Source organism: Nyctereutes procyonoides, unplaced genomic scaffold (assembly GCF_905146905.1).
Source record: "Nyctereutes procyonoides isolate TBG_1078 unplaced genomic scaffold, NYPRO_anot_genome, whole genome shotgun sequence".
NCBI classification, from domain to species: domain Eukaryota; kingdom Metazoa; phylum Chordata; class Mammalia; order Carnivora; family Canidae; genus Nyctereutes; species Nyctereutes procyonoides.
Window position 1 is genome coordinate 13,755,518 of NW_026575160.1, and position 13,260 is coordinate 13,768,777.

A 13,260-nucleotide genomic window follows, 5' to 3' on the forward strand; every position below is an offset into this window, starting at 1 on the left:
TGAAGATTCTTCTAATAAATTACACAAAAATAAGAAATGAATATAATTTAGACTGAAAGCTTTAGCTCTTTTCCATTCAACTATGTTTTATTTTCCCATAGATTGTAGGATGATTTTCTTTTTTGCAACCTGTTTTATGTTGTGAGGTTTAAATTAAAAAGTTTTACAATTATTTTCAGAAAATGAACATTTTTCTAACTTGCAATGTTGAGTTCATTTTTATTCATTTATTTTTTCCTATTTTTGTGTACAAAAATTTAGAACCTTAATGATAGAAGATCATATCATAACTCTGAAATGCAGAGTATGCAGAGTTAGAGTGTCTTCCTTTTTTTTATTAGAGTGTCTTCCAAATCATAAAATATGACATATGATTTTGTTTCACTTTGAAGAAAGAGAACACATAATAAACAATTGTCATTCTATTTCCATCTCCCAAAAGAATATCACTGAGGGGGTGATTAAAATAAATGAAAAATTCTAGTATGAGGGAAGAAACAAGAATGTGGCATAAACATGGGGAAGCAAAAGAAAGGAAGAAAGTATGTGAACATGAAGCAAATGCTTAGTCTCCAAGATCAGAGGCTTAAAGAGAAGGATAGATTAAAATCTAAAAAGAAAGAAAAGAAAGATCCCAGTATACTCAAGGAAAGGGAAGTCCCCCCAACATCCTTCCTGCTTATTCTTCCAATATTACACACAGCTGCAACCACCTTACCACATCCTGGTAGATATCAACTTTATCAACTTTTCCATTAAAGCCAAACTAGACTTAGTACAGTCAGTGATGGACTGTCTGTATACCAAGTGTATCCCTTGTATATAACTGTGTAATGGCTGAAATTGAGAAACTGGGGCAAAAGTATTGAGTGATGGCCAAGAATCCAAGATTTGAACAATTAATATGCACACACAAAGGAACCCATGCAGGTAACTGCTTAATACAGAGTAACTCAGCACAAGTGTTACACTGTAGCCACAGTTGACTGGAACCTTAAACAAAGGATCCAGAATATCCCTGGGGTTCCCATAATGTACATTTCTAACCATAGGTACAATATTGAGCAGATGCCAAGTGATTATGAAGTCCCTTGGTTCTAATTCCTAAAAGATAGAGTTTCTCTGCCTTCTTTTACTAACTTTCTCTGTTGCCAGCTCATGTTAGCAGTATGTTATAGTATGAATTATTCTTCTTACCCATTTGCTCTGTCATGAGTTTAATTTATGGTTAAATATACTCATTTTTATGTTGTTTTGAAATTGATATTTTGTAACATTTTAAATATTGTTACATCTTGTTATAAATCAGATGACTGCTCGTATAAAAAATATAGTAGTATGAAAACTATCAAATATGAAGTTATTCTGAATTAAGACTCTACTTATGATGCACTCTGATTACCTGATCACCAAAATGCACTTGATTACTAAAGTAAATACATTTCCAAACACTCCTCCTGTCTCAGTATTTATTACTTATTTCTATTTAAGACACTAATTCTCTATTTTTATGTAAATCAAAAAGCCTTTTGGGGGGGCTCCTGGGTGGCTCAGTGGTTGAGCATCTGCCTTTGGCTCAGGTTGTGATGCTGGGGTCCAGGGGTTGAGTACCTCATTGAGCTCCCCTCAGGGAGCCTGCCTCTCCATGTCTCTACCTATGTCTCTGCCTTTCTCATGAATAAATAAATAAAATCTTAAAAAAAAAAAAGCCTTTGGCATTTTACCTCTTCTGCCAAAGTGCTAAAGCATCCTCTTGAAACACATGAGTGTTCTCTGTCTTTCCTTCCTTTCTCTCCCACTACCCCCCACCCCCACATACACACAATTTATCTCCCTTCTATTTGAAATAGGTATTTCCATGGGTCTCCTTTTTCAATATAGGTGTGGAATTAACATATCTATTATTATTGTTGCTCATTTAGTAATACACAGCTTCATTCTCCCCCCTCTCAACCAAAAAGCATCTTATAGGCATTTGTACAGATACATTTGGCATGGAAATTAAAACAAGTAGGAGAAATTTGTGTGTATATATAAAGAAAACAAATACCCAAATGTAAAAAATGTTAAATGTTAAAGTTTCTTTTGAAAAATCTCCTGTTAGCCTTACAGGTTTTCCCTTGTAAGTTAATTACTTAAGAAAATCTACATGATGAGTATAATAGGAATTATCTGTACTACGCTTGAAACTCTTCTATAAATGACATTATTTCAAATTTTAAAAAATAAAAGTACTAAATCAAGGCACAACTAGGAGTCAGGGTAGAACACAAAACAAGTTGGAACTACAAAGTCATTTACACTTAGTGGGAATGGGCCAAAAACTCAGTTATAAGCTTTATAACAACCAGCATGAGGCAAGAAATAATGAATTATAGGATTCATTACCCATAAGATAAATATAGATCATTGATTGCTCAAGGAGGAATATACAACTATTCCTGATTCCTGGTACTGAAATGAGAAAGAAATCTTTCCCATGTGTCCTCAATGTCCTCAATAACATTGTTACAGTAAGTTCACAGGGCTGCTTTGTATAACATCACTCATGTCAAGCCAACAGCACAATGCCAAAACAAAATTTACTAAAAGTAATTCTACAGAGCACAAAACCCAGTAGCCCAAGTATATAGCTCCCAATAGCTTTGTTAAACTCAAGGATAAGACCATACAATACCTACAGGAATAGACACCTTGCACATTTTTCACACAATCCTTCCAAAATACTATTTGTCTTGGTCAAACTTTTGGTAAATATTAAATCCCAAACACAAGATACGACCCCTGCAAGAAACCAACAACGCTCTTTTATGTTACTAATTCAGAGCAATACCCCTAACAATCAGCCAAGCTGGGAGTAATGTTGAGATACTCTTACTTATAAATTTACCCAAAAATTTATAAAGTATTATAGCTTTACAGGGACATATGTCTGGATGAAGATCACCTTAACACAAAACAAATCAGCAACTGCTTCTAAAAGTTCTAACTCAGTGCCAGAATAATTCTAGCTTACAAGAAGTTTAAGCATATGCTTACTTCACATAAACAAAACATACACAGAATGACATGTTACTGAGAATGATAAAATGCCCAAGTCTATTCTTTAATATGAACTGGTAATAATGTATACCCCGGTAACTGAAAGAATTAGAAAGCAGTGTTATCTATGTAATAGAGTAAATTACTGAAGAACACACATTAAAACTTCAATGTTTGAAGAGTTGATGTATAGCATTTTTTTTCTAGTGTCTGAAAATAAAAGCACACCACATGTTTAATCCTCTTTCTGATCCTTAGCTTTAGAGCAGAATAACTGTTAACAGCCATATGTGGAGAGACTGGCCAGGAAGAGAAACATTCATGTGGCATCACCCACAATATTAGGCTAAAATCATATATCCATAAGTTTGTCTTTTTCACTAGACTTTGAGCAAGGCATCATAAGATGGTGCTTCTCAAATTGAAGCATGCATCCACATCACTAAGGATGCTTATTTAAAATGCTGAGGGAGAATTTTGAAATAAAATATGTACACTGCTCTTAGTGGTATGTTTTTAAAACTTCACTTTATACTTCTAGGATCTTAAAAACATGCTCTAAGATAATGTTTAATGCAAAATTTTAAAAATGTCAATAAGTTGATAAAATAGAGTTCTGCAAACAGCACAAGACTGAAGCCAGAAGGGAAATATCAGATATATAAAATGCCAATGAGGAGGGTGATTTTATTTATAGACTAACTTTGGGGTCATTAAAATAATTTCATAAAAATGTAATACTTCTTTCATCAGAACTGGTGTGGTCCCCCATTGATGTGGAGTACGGGAAGAAGAAACTGAGGAGGAAACCGAGGGAGGTGGGGGCAGGCAAGAGAGCCGGAAAGGGCCACCACAACTGGAGCATCCTCCTTTCTCCTCCCCACTTTAATGCCTCCTTAATAACACTCCAGTTCAGGCCTGAGCCTTGTAACAGCCCACATAAAATAAGAATTACAATAAAAAGGAGAAAAATAAATTGGAACAAATAATATGAAAAGTTGCCCATTTTGAGGCACATGATTTCAGCATATTTTTCAAAAATGAGTATCCAGGATATAAAATAATCAACTGCCAAATACAGAAACTGATATTTACCTGAGTTAGACATCATAAGGCAATCTAGGAATCTGTTCTTGTGTGCACTATCCCAGCCTTAAGTCCACAGAGCAGGAGGTCCACAGCCTAACTGTCTGTGGTCTTCTTTCCTCCCAGATAAGAGTCATCATTACCTGAACAATTTCACCACTGAGGTTTAAGTTTTTGACTCACATTAAAAATGTCAAATTAAAACTTTGAAAATGAATCTCCTGGAATAAAACATGTGCTAGCAACACATACCAACTGATGCAACTTGGTGCAAACAAACAGGCCTCTCCAAACACCCCTGAGCACCAGGCTGTGGTGGGCTGTCGTCTTTCACTGCAATGACAGGGCTGGCACTTACCTCAGGGAAGTGTAAGGCTGTAAAACACTCTGAATCTGAATCCATAGTTTGTTCATGAATATTTGAAACACACAAGGATCTCTCAAAAACATGGAAAAATACTTAAAATCCAAAAAATATACATCCCACTCCAACTCGATATGAATAAATGATATGATACAACTTATTCAAAATCAATCCAGATATGGTAACCTCTTATAAGATATTCCATTACATGTTTTCTACAAATTCAGCCTGTAATTAAATCATATATGAATTGACTATGATGTATATTCTCACCACAAAAATATTTTTACATACATAATGTTACATCTATCTTCCTAATAATGAGATGATAGTTATTAAACAAATCAATGAATTCAATTAGGTTCCCTTCATCTGGATATCCTCAAGGCTCATGCAAGACTCAAAACTATAATGTATTTTTTTTAATATCAAAATACATTACAGGAGATCCCTGGGTGGCGCAGCAATTTAGCGCCTGCCTTTGGCCCAGGGCACGATCCTGGAGACCCGGGATCGAATCCCACGTCGGGCTCCTGGTGCATGGAGCCTGCTTCTCCCTCTGCCTATGTCTCTGCCTCTCTCTCTCTCTCTGTGTGTGTGACTATCATAAATAAATAAAAATTAAAAAAAATACATTACATTAGAGAAAAGAAGTAACTCTTGCGGTGCCTGGCTGGCTCAGTACAGTAGAATATGCCACTCTTTTTTTTTTTTTTTTAATATGCAACTCTTAATCTCAGGATTGTGAGCTCAAGCATGTTAGGCACAAAACCTACTTAAAAAAAGAAATAAAGCAGATCCCTGGGTGGCTCAGCAGTTTAGTGCCTGCCTTTGGCCCAGGGCGCAATCCTGGAGTCCTGGGATCGAGTCCCAGGATCGAGTCCCACGTCGGGCTCCCGGAATGGAGCCTGCTTCTCCCTCCTCCTGTGTCTCTGCCTCTCTCTCTCTCTCTCTTTCTCTATGTCTATCATAAATAAATAAATAAATCTTTAAAATAAAAAAAAGATAAAGAAAAAAACTCTTATAAATTCCTCACAGGATGGAAAACTATGGAAATCTGACACTTGGTCCAAAGTTCAGTGATCTATCACCACCCATTAGAAATCAGGTATGGTATTATAATTCCATACTTGGATAAGAATTAGTACAATCATTAATTTGTCAGATGATGACTTTTTCAAGGGTTGGGTAGCAAAATATATTTGCATGGATGTCACAAGAGACAATGAGTTCCCACAAATCAATAAGAAGAAGATAGAGAGTTTAACAGAAAAATAGGTGAGGAATATGAACCAGGCAATTAATAGAATAAGTACAAAAGCCAATAAACACAAGAAAAGATAATGTTTACTGATTTACTGTCTCTTCCCTAGCTCCCCTCACCTTTACTAAAAATGTTCCATGAACTCAGAGACCACACTGTCTTGTCCACTGTATATCCCCAGTGCCAAATTAATGCCTGGACACACAGTAAGTGCTCATTAAATTTTGCTGAATGAAACTTTGGGAAACAAAGGGTTGTGGAAGGGGAGGTGGGTGGGGGAATGGGGTGACTGGGTGATGGGTACTGAGGAGGGCACTTGATGGGATGAACACTGGGTATTATGCTATATGTTGGCAAATTGAATTTAAATTTTAAAATGTTAAAAAAATTGCTAAATGAACAAACCACTAAAAACTAAAGAAAACAAAATAAAACAGGATACTGCTTTTTAACTTTGTGAGACTAGTAAAAACCAAAAAGATTAATACCACCAAACAGGGAAGGATGGGAAGAAAGGGTATTCTCCTGCATTCCCTTTGGGACTGTAACTTCCTACAGTTCTGTGCATGAAAATTTGACAATATCCTAAGAATAAACTCCCAAGAATCTACCCTACAAATATCAAGCACTGGTTCATTAATAGTGTATATGCCAGAATAGATACTGAAACACAACTTGTGATAGAAGAATAGAACATGTCCAGCAAGAAAGACATTATGAAACCATTTTAAATAATGCTTATCATTTAAATAAGCATGTGTAGATCTATTTGTATTAATGGAGAAAGATATGCACTAATGGAGAAAGATGATCATGATACTTAAGTGAAAAACATAAGGTACAGAATAATATGTACAATGATATCCCATTTTTAATTTAAAAACTCTGATTTCATATTTATTCTAGCACACACACACATTTGTACAATTCAGGGAAAAATGTCTGGAAGGATATTCAGAACAATTCATAGTTCTTACTTCTAGGGATTAGGGGGGGTGGAGGATATATTTTCTTTGCTACAAGCATGTATTACATTTATAAGTTCACATAATAGAATTTCGGTGAAAAAAGAATGTGTTTAGGTTTTTAAGTAAATTAAATCAATTTGTATTATTTAAATCACAGCTAGAAAAGCTTTAACTACTAATCTTAAAGATTTAGCTTAATAAATATGTATCTTTTTATGGTAAAATAATACAGCTTGAAAACAATCCTCTCAACTCATATTGAGGTATTATACTTTGAGACTGTTAACATATCTGGCTATTCTTCAAATAGGCTAAGTCTCACATATCCATACAAGGTCTCATTCTGCCTGGAATATGCTACTCTTCACCTTTCTTTACTATATCACACCTTGCCACCCTCACTGCCTAGATAGCTTCCAGCTCACCCTTCAACATACAACTCAACTCTGAAAAGCCTTCCCATCATGACATAACAGAACATTTGCAAGAAAACAGATTTCTTTAAACAGATTAAAGGAAGATATTTTCTCTGATATTAGATCATTCTAATTCTTACTACTGATTTTTTTAGTGTGGTAAAAAAGTCACTTAAGTGAAACAAAGTAGTAATTGATTATTAATTACCCAGATATTTCTGTTTTCCAAAAATCTCAAATTGAGTATAGAAATGAAACAAGGCAAAGGCTTCAAGACAAATCCTGTCTGGGAAAAATACTGATGGATTTTCAGAAGTCCACATGTACTAGGCATGTTTTTGGTTGGAAAACAAGCATTTATGATGAATTTAAAATTTTTTCCAAAATGAAATAATCTAAATTTTTTGATATTACAAAAATAACTCAATAATGTATTTTTGTTCTGTCCAACTTAAAAGCCTTTCAAACTGATGCATGTAAAAATATGCACAAAAATAACTGTGCCAGGCTATAACTGATTCCAAATTCCACCTGGAAAATGAATTTTATGGCTCTACTATAAACTTCTAAAATCCTGAAGTTTTAATAGATATGCTGACACAACCTTAACCATAACAGTTCTAGCAACTGCTGCTATAATAAATCTGTCAGTTTCTGTAATGCCTATGACAAATCCATTAATATGAATGATGTACATTTCACATAGCACACCACACAGCAACTGCACACGTTATGTCATTTCCATTCTGAGTAGCAAATCAGTAATCAATATTTGTAAAAGCAGCAGCTAATCCTTTGTAAAATCACTGGTTCAGTGATTGAAGAGTTTGCTCAATCTACACAGTTAATCCCTCTTCATCTGCTGAGCCCTCTATTTATCCCAGTCCCTCATAGTGCTAGCTATGGCAGATTAATACATCTCCACACGTTAAACATGACCTGACAATTGACACAGGATATTGCTGACAGGATAAGCTCTACAAACACTGGCCTTTTCAAAAAGAAGCTTAAAATTAACATTCAGAAACCCAAAGTTTACAAATAGGCTCACCACGACCCTTTCCTAGCTCCAGGCACCTGATTTATTGGGCTCACACTCCATAGGAAACATATCCCTATTTTTGGTTTGAAGTCTTCTGGCTGATTCCAGAATGCCTATTCATAAAGCATGTCATGTTATTAATTTTTTAAGTCAAGGTAAATAGTTTTCTGGCCAGGAACAGAGGATCATACATACAGAAGCATTTGGAGAATTCATACTTATATATGAAGTAGAAGTTCTCAGCTAATGGTATTTCAAAGTTCTACACTTGAAGAAAATCTAAAAAAAAAAAAAGCATTTTCATACTTATAACTTTGGATAGAAAGAAAGATGCATTTTTGCAGTGAAGACTGATTAACAATATTGTGAATAAAGTGTTCTGTGTTACATGAATTAGATGAACATAACACATTCCTCTTTGGAATGTATTAAATTTTATTTAAAGACCAGTCATAAATTTCCTTAACAAAGTTATTGCAATATGATACTCTATACACCCTTAATTAAGACTTGAAGTAAAAGAAAATCCAAATTCATGTCAAATCAAGAGTAAAAAGTACAGAGAGAAAAATTATTTCCTAACCCAATATTCTGAATGAAATAATTTTTTTAAAGATAACATGAACGACTCCTTTACATGTACACCATCTGGTTAGCTGTGTCTAATAAAGAATACCAAACATGCTATTAGGTCCTACACTTTTCATGCCTCTGGAGGGGAAGCAGAGGCCACAGAAAGGCTGAGAAGAAACCAGGAGAAGATCAGAAAATAATGGTCTTGACCAGAAGCCCAAAGAGTACAGAATTTAAGAAGAATGAATGAGTAGTCAGTAATATCAGTTGTTTCAGAAAAGCCAAGAAAGAAATACTAGAAATTAATCACTGAATATGGAAGTTAGGAGGCTACAATCATCTCACTTGAGTTATCAGGGAAGAGGCAGTGTGGAAAGAAGCCAGTCATTACAGAATGAAATAGAGAAAGTGGAATGAAAAAAGATATTTTGTCTTTTTTTTTTTTTTGATAATTCGTCTTTAAAAACAAAAACACTTCAGTAGTGAGGGGAAGAAGAGAGGGAACAACAGAGAGGGAGAACAGCATTTCCAATTTATTTTTTAATTCAATACTTAGTAATATTCCCTTTCAATACCAAATTCCACTGTAATGCAACAACTAGACCTTAAAATACTAAAAACCAATACTGCAATTTTTAAAATTGGATCATTTTAGACCTTACTTAGTAGCGATATGTTCATATGTAATGTTAAAAAGTGAATTTAATAGGTTAAAAATGATGACTAGCATTTGAAAATTTAGGGTGATCTCTGTAATGTAATGCAAAAGTCTCTCATAGGCTATATTGCATATTTTTAAAATGCAATCTTAAAGTCTAATAGCTTTTCAGATATTAAGCAAAAAAATTTGCTAGTCAGTTGGACTTGCTATAAGAATTATACACATCACCAAATCTTACAAGACAACAGGTTCTAATTAGCCTACCTGAAAGAAACTCACTTTACATAAAGTGAGTAAAAAGATAGCAGTACTAGTTGAATAATATAGGTGATCTGTCCATGTCAAAAATATGGCTCATTAGATAAGTAGTTTGCCAACAGTTAAGAAAAATAAATTGCAAAATGCTTTTATCCATAAAAATTACTTAGCAGCCACAATCACCAAGGCTTTGAAACAGTGATATTTCTCTAGTACATTTAAATTAGGATACTCCAAAGTTCAATTTATATATAAGTTTAAAAACTACACCCCTGTTGTACAAACTATATATTTACTCATTGGACTCTTTTAGACTTACTGTTAGTTGTCTGAACCTCTAAATGAAATGCCTTTATGCCTCTAGACATAGGATTATTTCAGTGTTCTTTCTGATGCAAATACATACATAAAATGTATATGAAATGCACACACACAAATGATGTCCAATAAATCTAGAAAATGTCTGATTTTTTTAAATCACAGTGATGTTCATAAGCAGCTTATATTTTTAAATACAACAAAAATTTCCTAAGAAACAGTAAAAAACACTTACTGTTTAAAATGAAGATAACAATGTTTCAAGGGAGAGCAATTTATCAAGTTTTTCCAAAGCTTTTCATACTTACACTTAATACACCCAAGTAACCAACATCATAAATTTTTAAGTCAATTTGCCAATGTTAACATGCATAGCCAGAGAACTAAATAATACCCATATAAGATCAAACATGTAACACTGGCCTCCTGAACCATAAATTTTAACTGAATTAACTTGCTAGTCAAGATTTAGTAAAGAGGTCTATATCCTATGGATATCAGGAGGAAGGAGTATTGTGTGTCATCAACCAAATGAAGTGACATGTTCGGAAAAAATGTTATCTTCAATATAAATAGACATCTTCCCAAAGAAGATATACAAACAGCAAAGAGACACATGAAAAGATGCTCAACATCACTCATCATCGGGGATATACAAATCAAAACTACAATAAGACACCACATCACACCAGTCAGAATGGCTAAAATGAACAACACAGGAAACAACAGGTGTTAGTGAGGCTGCAGGGAAAGGGGACCCTCTTACACTGCTGGTGGGAATGCAAACTGGTACAACCATTTTGGAAAATACAGATGTTCCTCAAAAAGTTAAAAATAGAACTACCCTATGATCCAGCAGTTGTATCACCAGGTATTTACCCAAAGGATACAAAAATACTGATTGGAAGGTATACATGCACCTTGATGCTCACAGCAGCATTATCAATAATAGCCAAATTATGGAAACAGCCCAAATGTTGATGAATGGATAAGGAAGATGTGGTACATATATACAAGGGAATATTATTCAGCCATAAAAAATGAAATCTTGCATTTGCAATGACATAGATAGAGCTAGACAGTATTATGCTAAGCAAGATCAGTCAGAGAAAGACAAATCTCATATGATTTCTCTCGTATGTGAAATTTAAGAAACAAAACAAATGAATATGGGGTGGGTGAGAGAAGCAAACCAGGAAATAGACTCTTAACTATACAGAACAAACTGAGGGTTACTGGAGGGGAGGTTGGTGGGCGATGGGTGAAATAGGTGATGAGAATGAAGGACGGCACTTGTGATGAGCACAGGTGTTGTATGAAAGTGATGATTCACTAAATTCTACATCTGCAACTAATATTATTCTGTATATTACCTAACCAGAATTTTTTTTTTTAATTTATGATAGTCACACACAGAGAGAGAGAGAGAGAGAGGCAGAGACACAGGCAGAGGGAGAAGCAGGCTCCATGCACCGGGAGCCCGACGTGGGATTCGATCCCGGGTCTCCAGGATCGCGCTCTGGGCCAAAGGCAGGCGCCAAACTGCTGCGCCACCCAGGGATCCCCCCTAACCAGAATTTAATATATGTGTTGCCGAAGCAATCATGACTAACTAGAATTTAATAAAAACTTGAAAAAGAAAAAAATGTTATCTTCAAGTCTAAGACTTCAGATTTCTATAAATATTTTCATTTATATTTTAATACCAAATATTTACTAGCTAAAGTATTAATAAAGCCAGTGTTCTTTTGTTTTGAATCACATTAGTAGGACCAAAATTATTAAGATTTGCCATACTAGAAAATCTCAAAAAAGGAAAATTATTGGTTACACTCAAAGTGATCTAGCAATGCCATAGATTTCTTTGTAGATTCAGACATAAAGATATAAAGTCTGAATTTTTTATTCTAAAGAATTCAAGGAGCACTTGGGTGGCTCAGTGGATGAGCATCTGCCTTTGGCTCAGGTTGTAATCCTGAGGTCGTGGGATGGAGTCCTCGTGGAGAGCCTACTTCTCCCTTTGCCTATGTCTCTGCCTTTCTCTCTGTCTCTCATGAAGAAATACATAAAATCTTAAAAATATATTCTAAAAATACAAAGGCAAAAAATTTTTCTTTCAAAAGCCATCTCATTTCTAGGGTTCAACACACTGTATCAGGAGGTATATGAAGTCAATTTTTCCTAGCACGATGATGTTAACTTTCATCACCTGTTTAAGGCGGTATCTGCCAATTTCTTCTTTCAAATTACTATTTTTCACTTTATAGTTAGTATTTTATGAGGAGATTCTTTAAGAAAAGCAAATTAAAAAAGAAATCAAACTTTCACCCATTATTTTAGTATCTATTGATGATTCTTGTCTGATTTCTATCATGACTGCAAATGGCAGTTTCCTATTTTTTTTCCTAAGGAATGAAAATGTCAAATACTCTATATGAAAAAGCAGAAAGCTAGAAAAAAAACTATGATTTGGGAACTGAATATTTAGGAACAGAAATAGCTTGCCCTGGTAAACTCTATAAACATGATTTGGGGTGTGTGAGTGTGTGTGTGATGCACACCCATGTGTATACAACTAGGTATAATATCTCATAATGTATCTATCAAGAACAATTGTACAATAAAAAATTGTAATAGCATGGTCATCTTTAAGGGAAGAAAGATAAAAAATAGATCAGAAGTCAGAAGACTACTACTGTCAGCCTCTAAACTTAATTGTAGGTACTAGATGACTCAACCTTTCCTAGACTTCACATGTAAAATAAGAGACATAGGCTAGATAATTTGTAAGCTTCCTTACAAGTAGTGTTCTACATTCTGATAATACTAAAATAGGTTGATATACATAAGGATATTTTAAAATATCACATACTTTTTATGTCCATCAGAAAAAAAAAAAACCACTACAACTGGAGGAAAGCATAATAAATGTTTAGGTGAGACTTACCTAATAATATTCCAAAGGAAATAAAATCATAATTCCTTGCAGGAACCTTTTTGTTATGATTTATAACACAGTAGTCATTATTCTATTGTTAATGTTAGAGAGTATAAATTTCCTCCAACAGAAAGAGAAAGAAGGCATTGTTTCTGCAAAATAAGTGTCATAGCTTGTTAATATGCCAAACTACCCCTAGGTATAGCTAGTGATAATAAGGTTTTTAAATGATAATGACGGGAGTCAATGGAGGGTGGGGGGAGATGTGCCTGGGTGGCTCAGTTGATTAAGTGTCTGCCTTCAGCTCAGGTCATGATCTCAGGGCCCTGG

General features: G+C 34.5%; 1 protein-coding gene and 1 pseudogene across 1 annotated transcript in view; one reads left to right on the plus strand and one right to left on the minus strand.

The window, feature by feature from the left end:
- Positions 1-13,260, minus strand: part of SKAP2 (src kinase associated phosphoprotein 2) — a 175,926-nt gene that overhangs the window by 81,847 nt on the left and 80,819 nt on the right.
- Positions 517-1,101, plus strand: LOC129502951 (rRNA-processing protein FCF1 homolog; annotated as a pseudogene).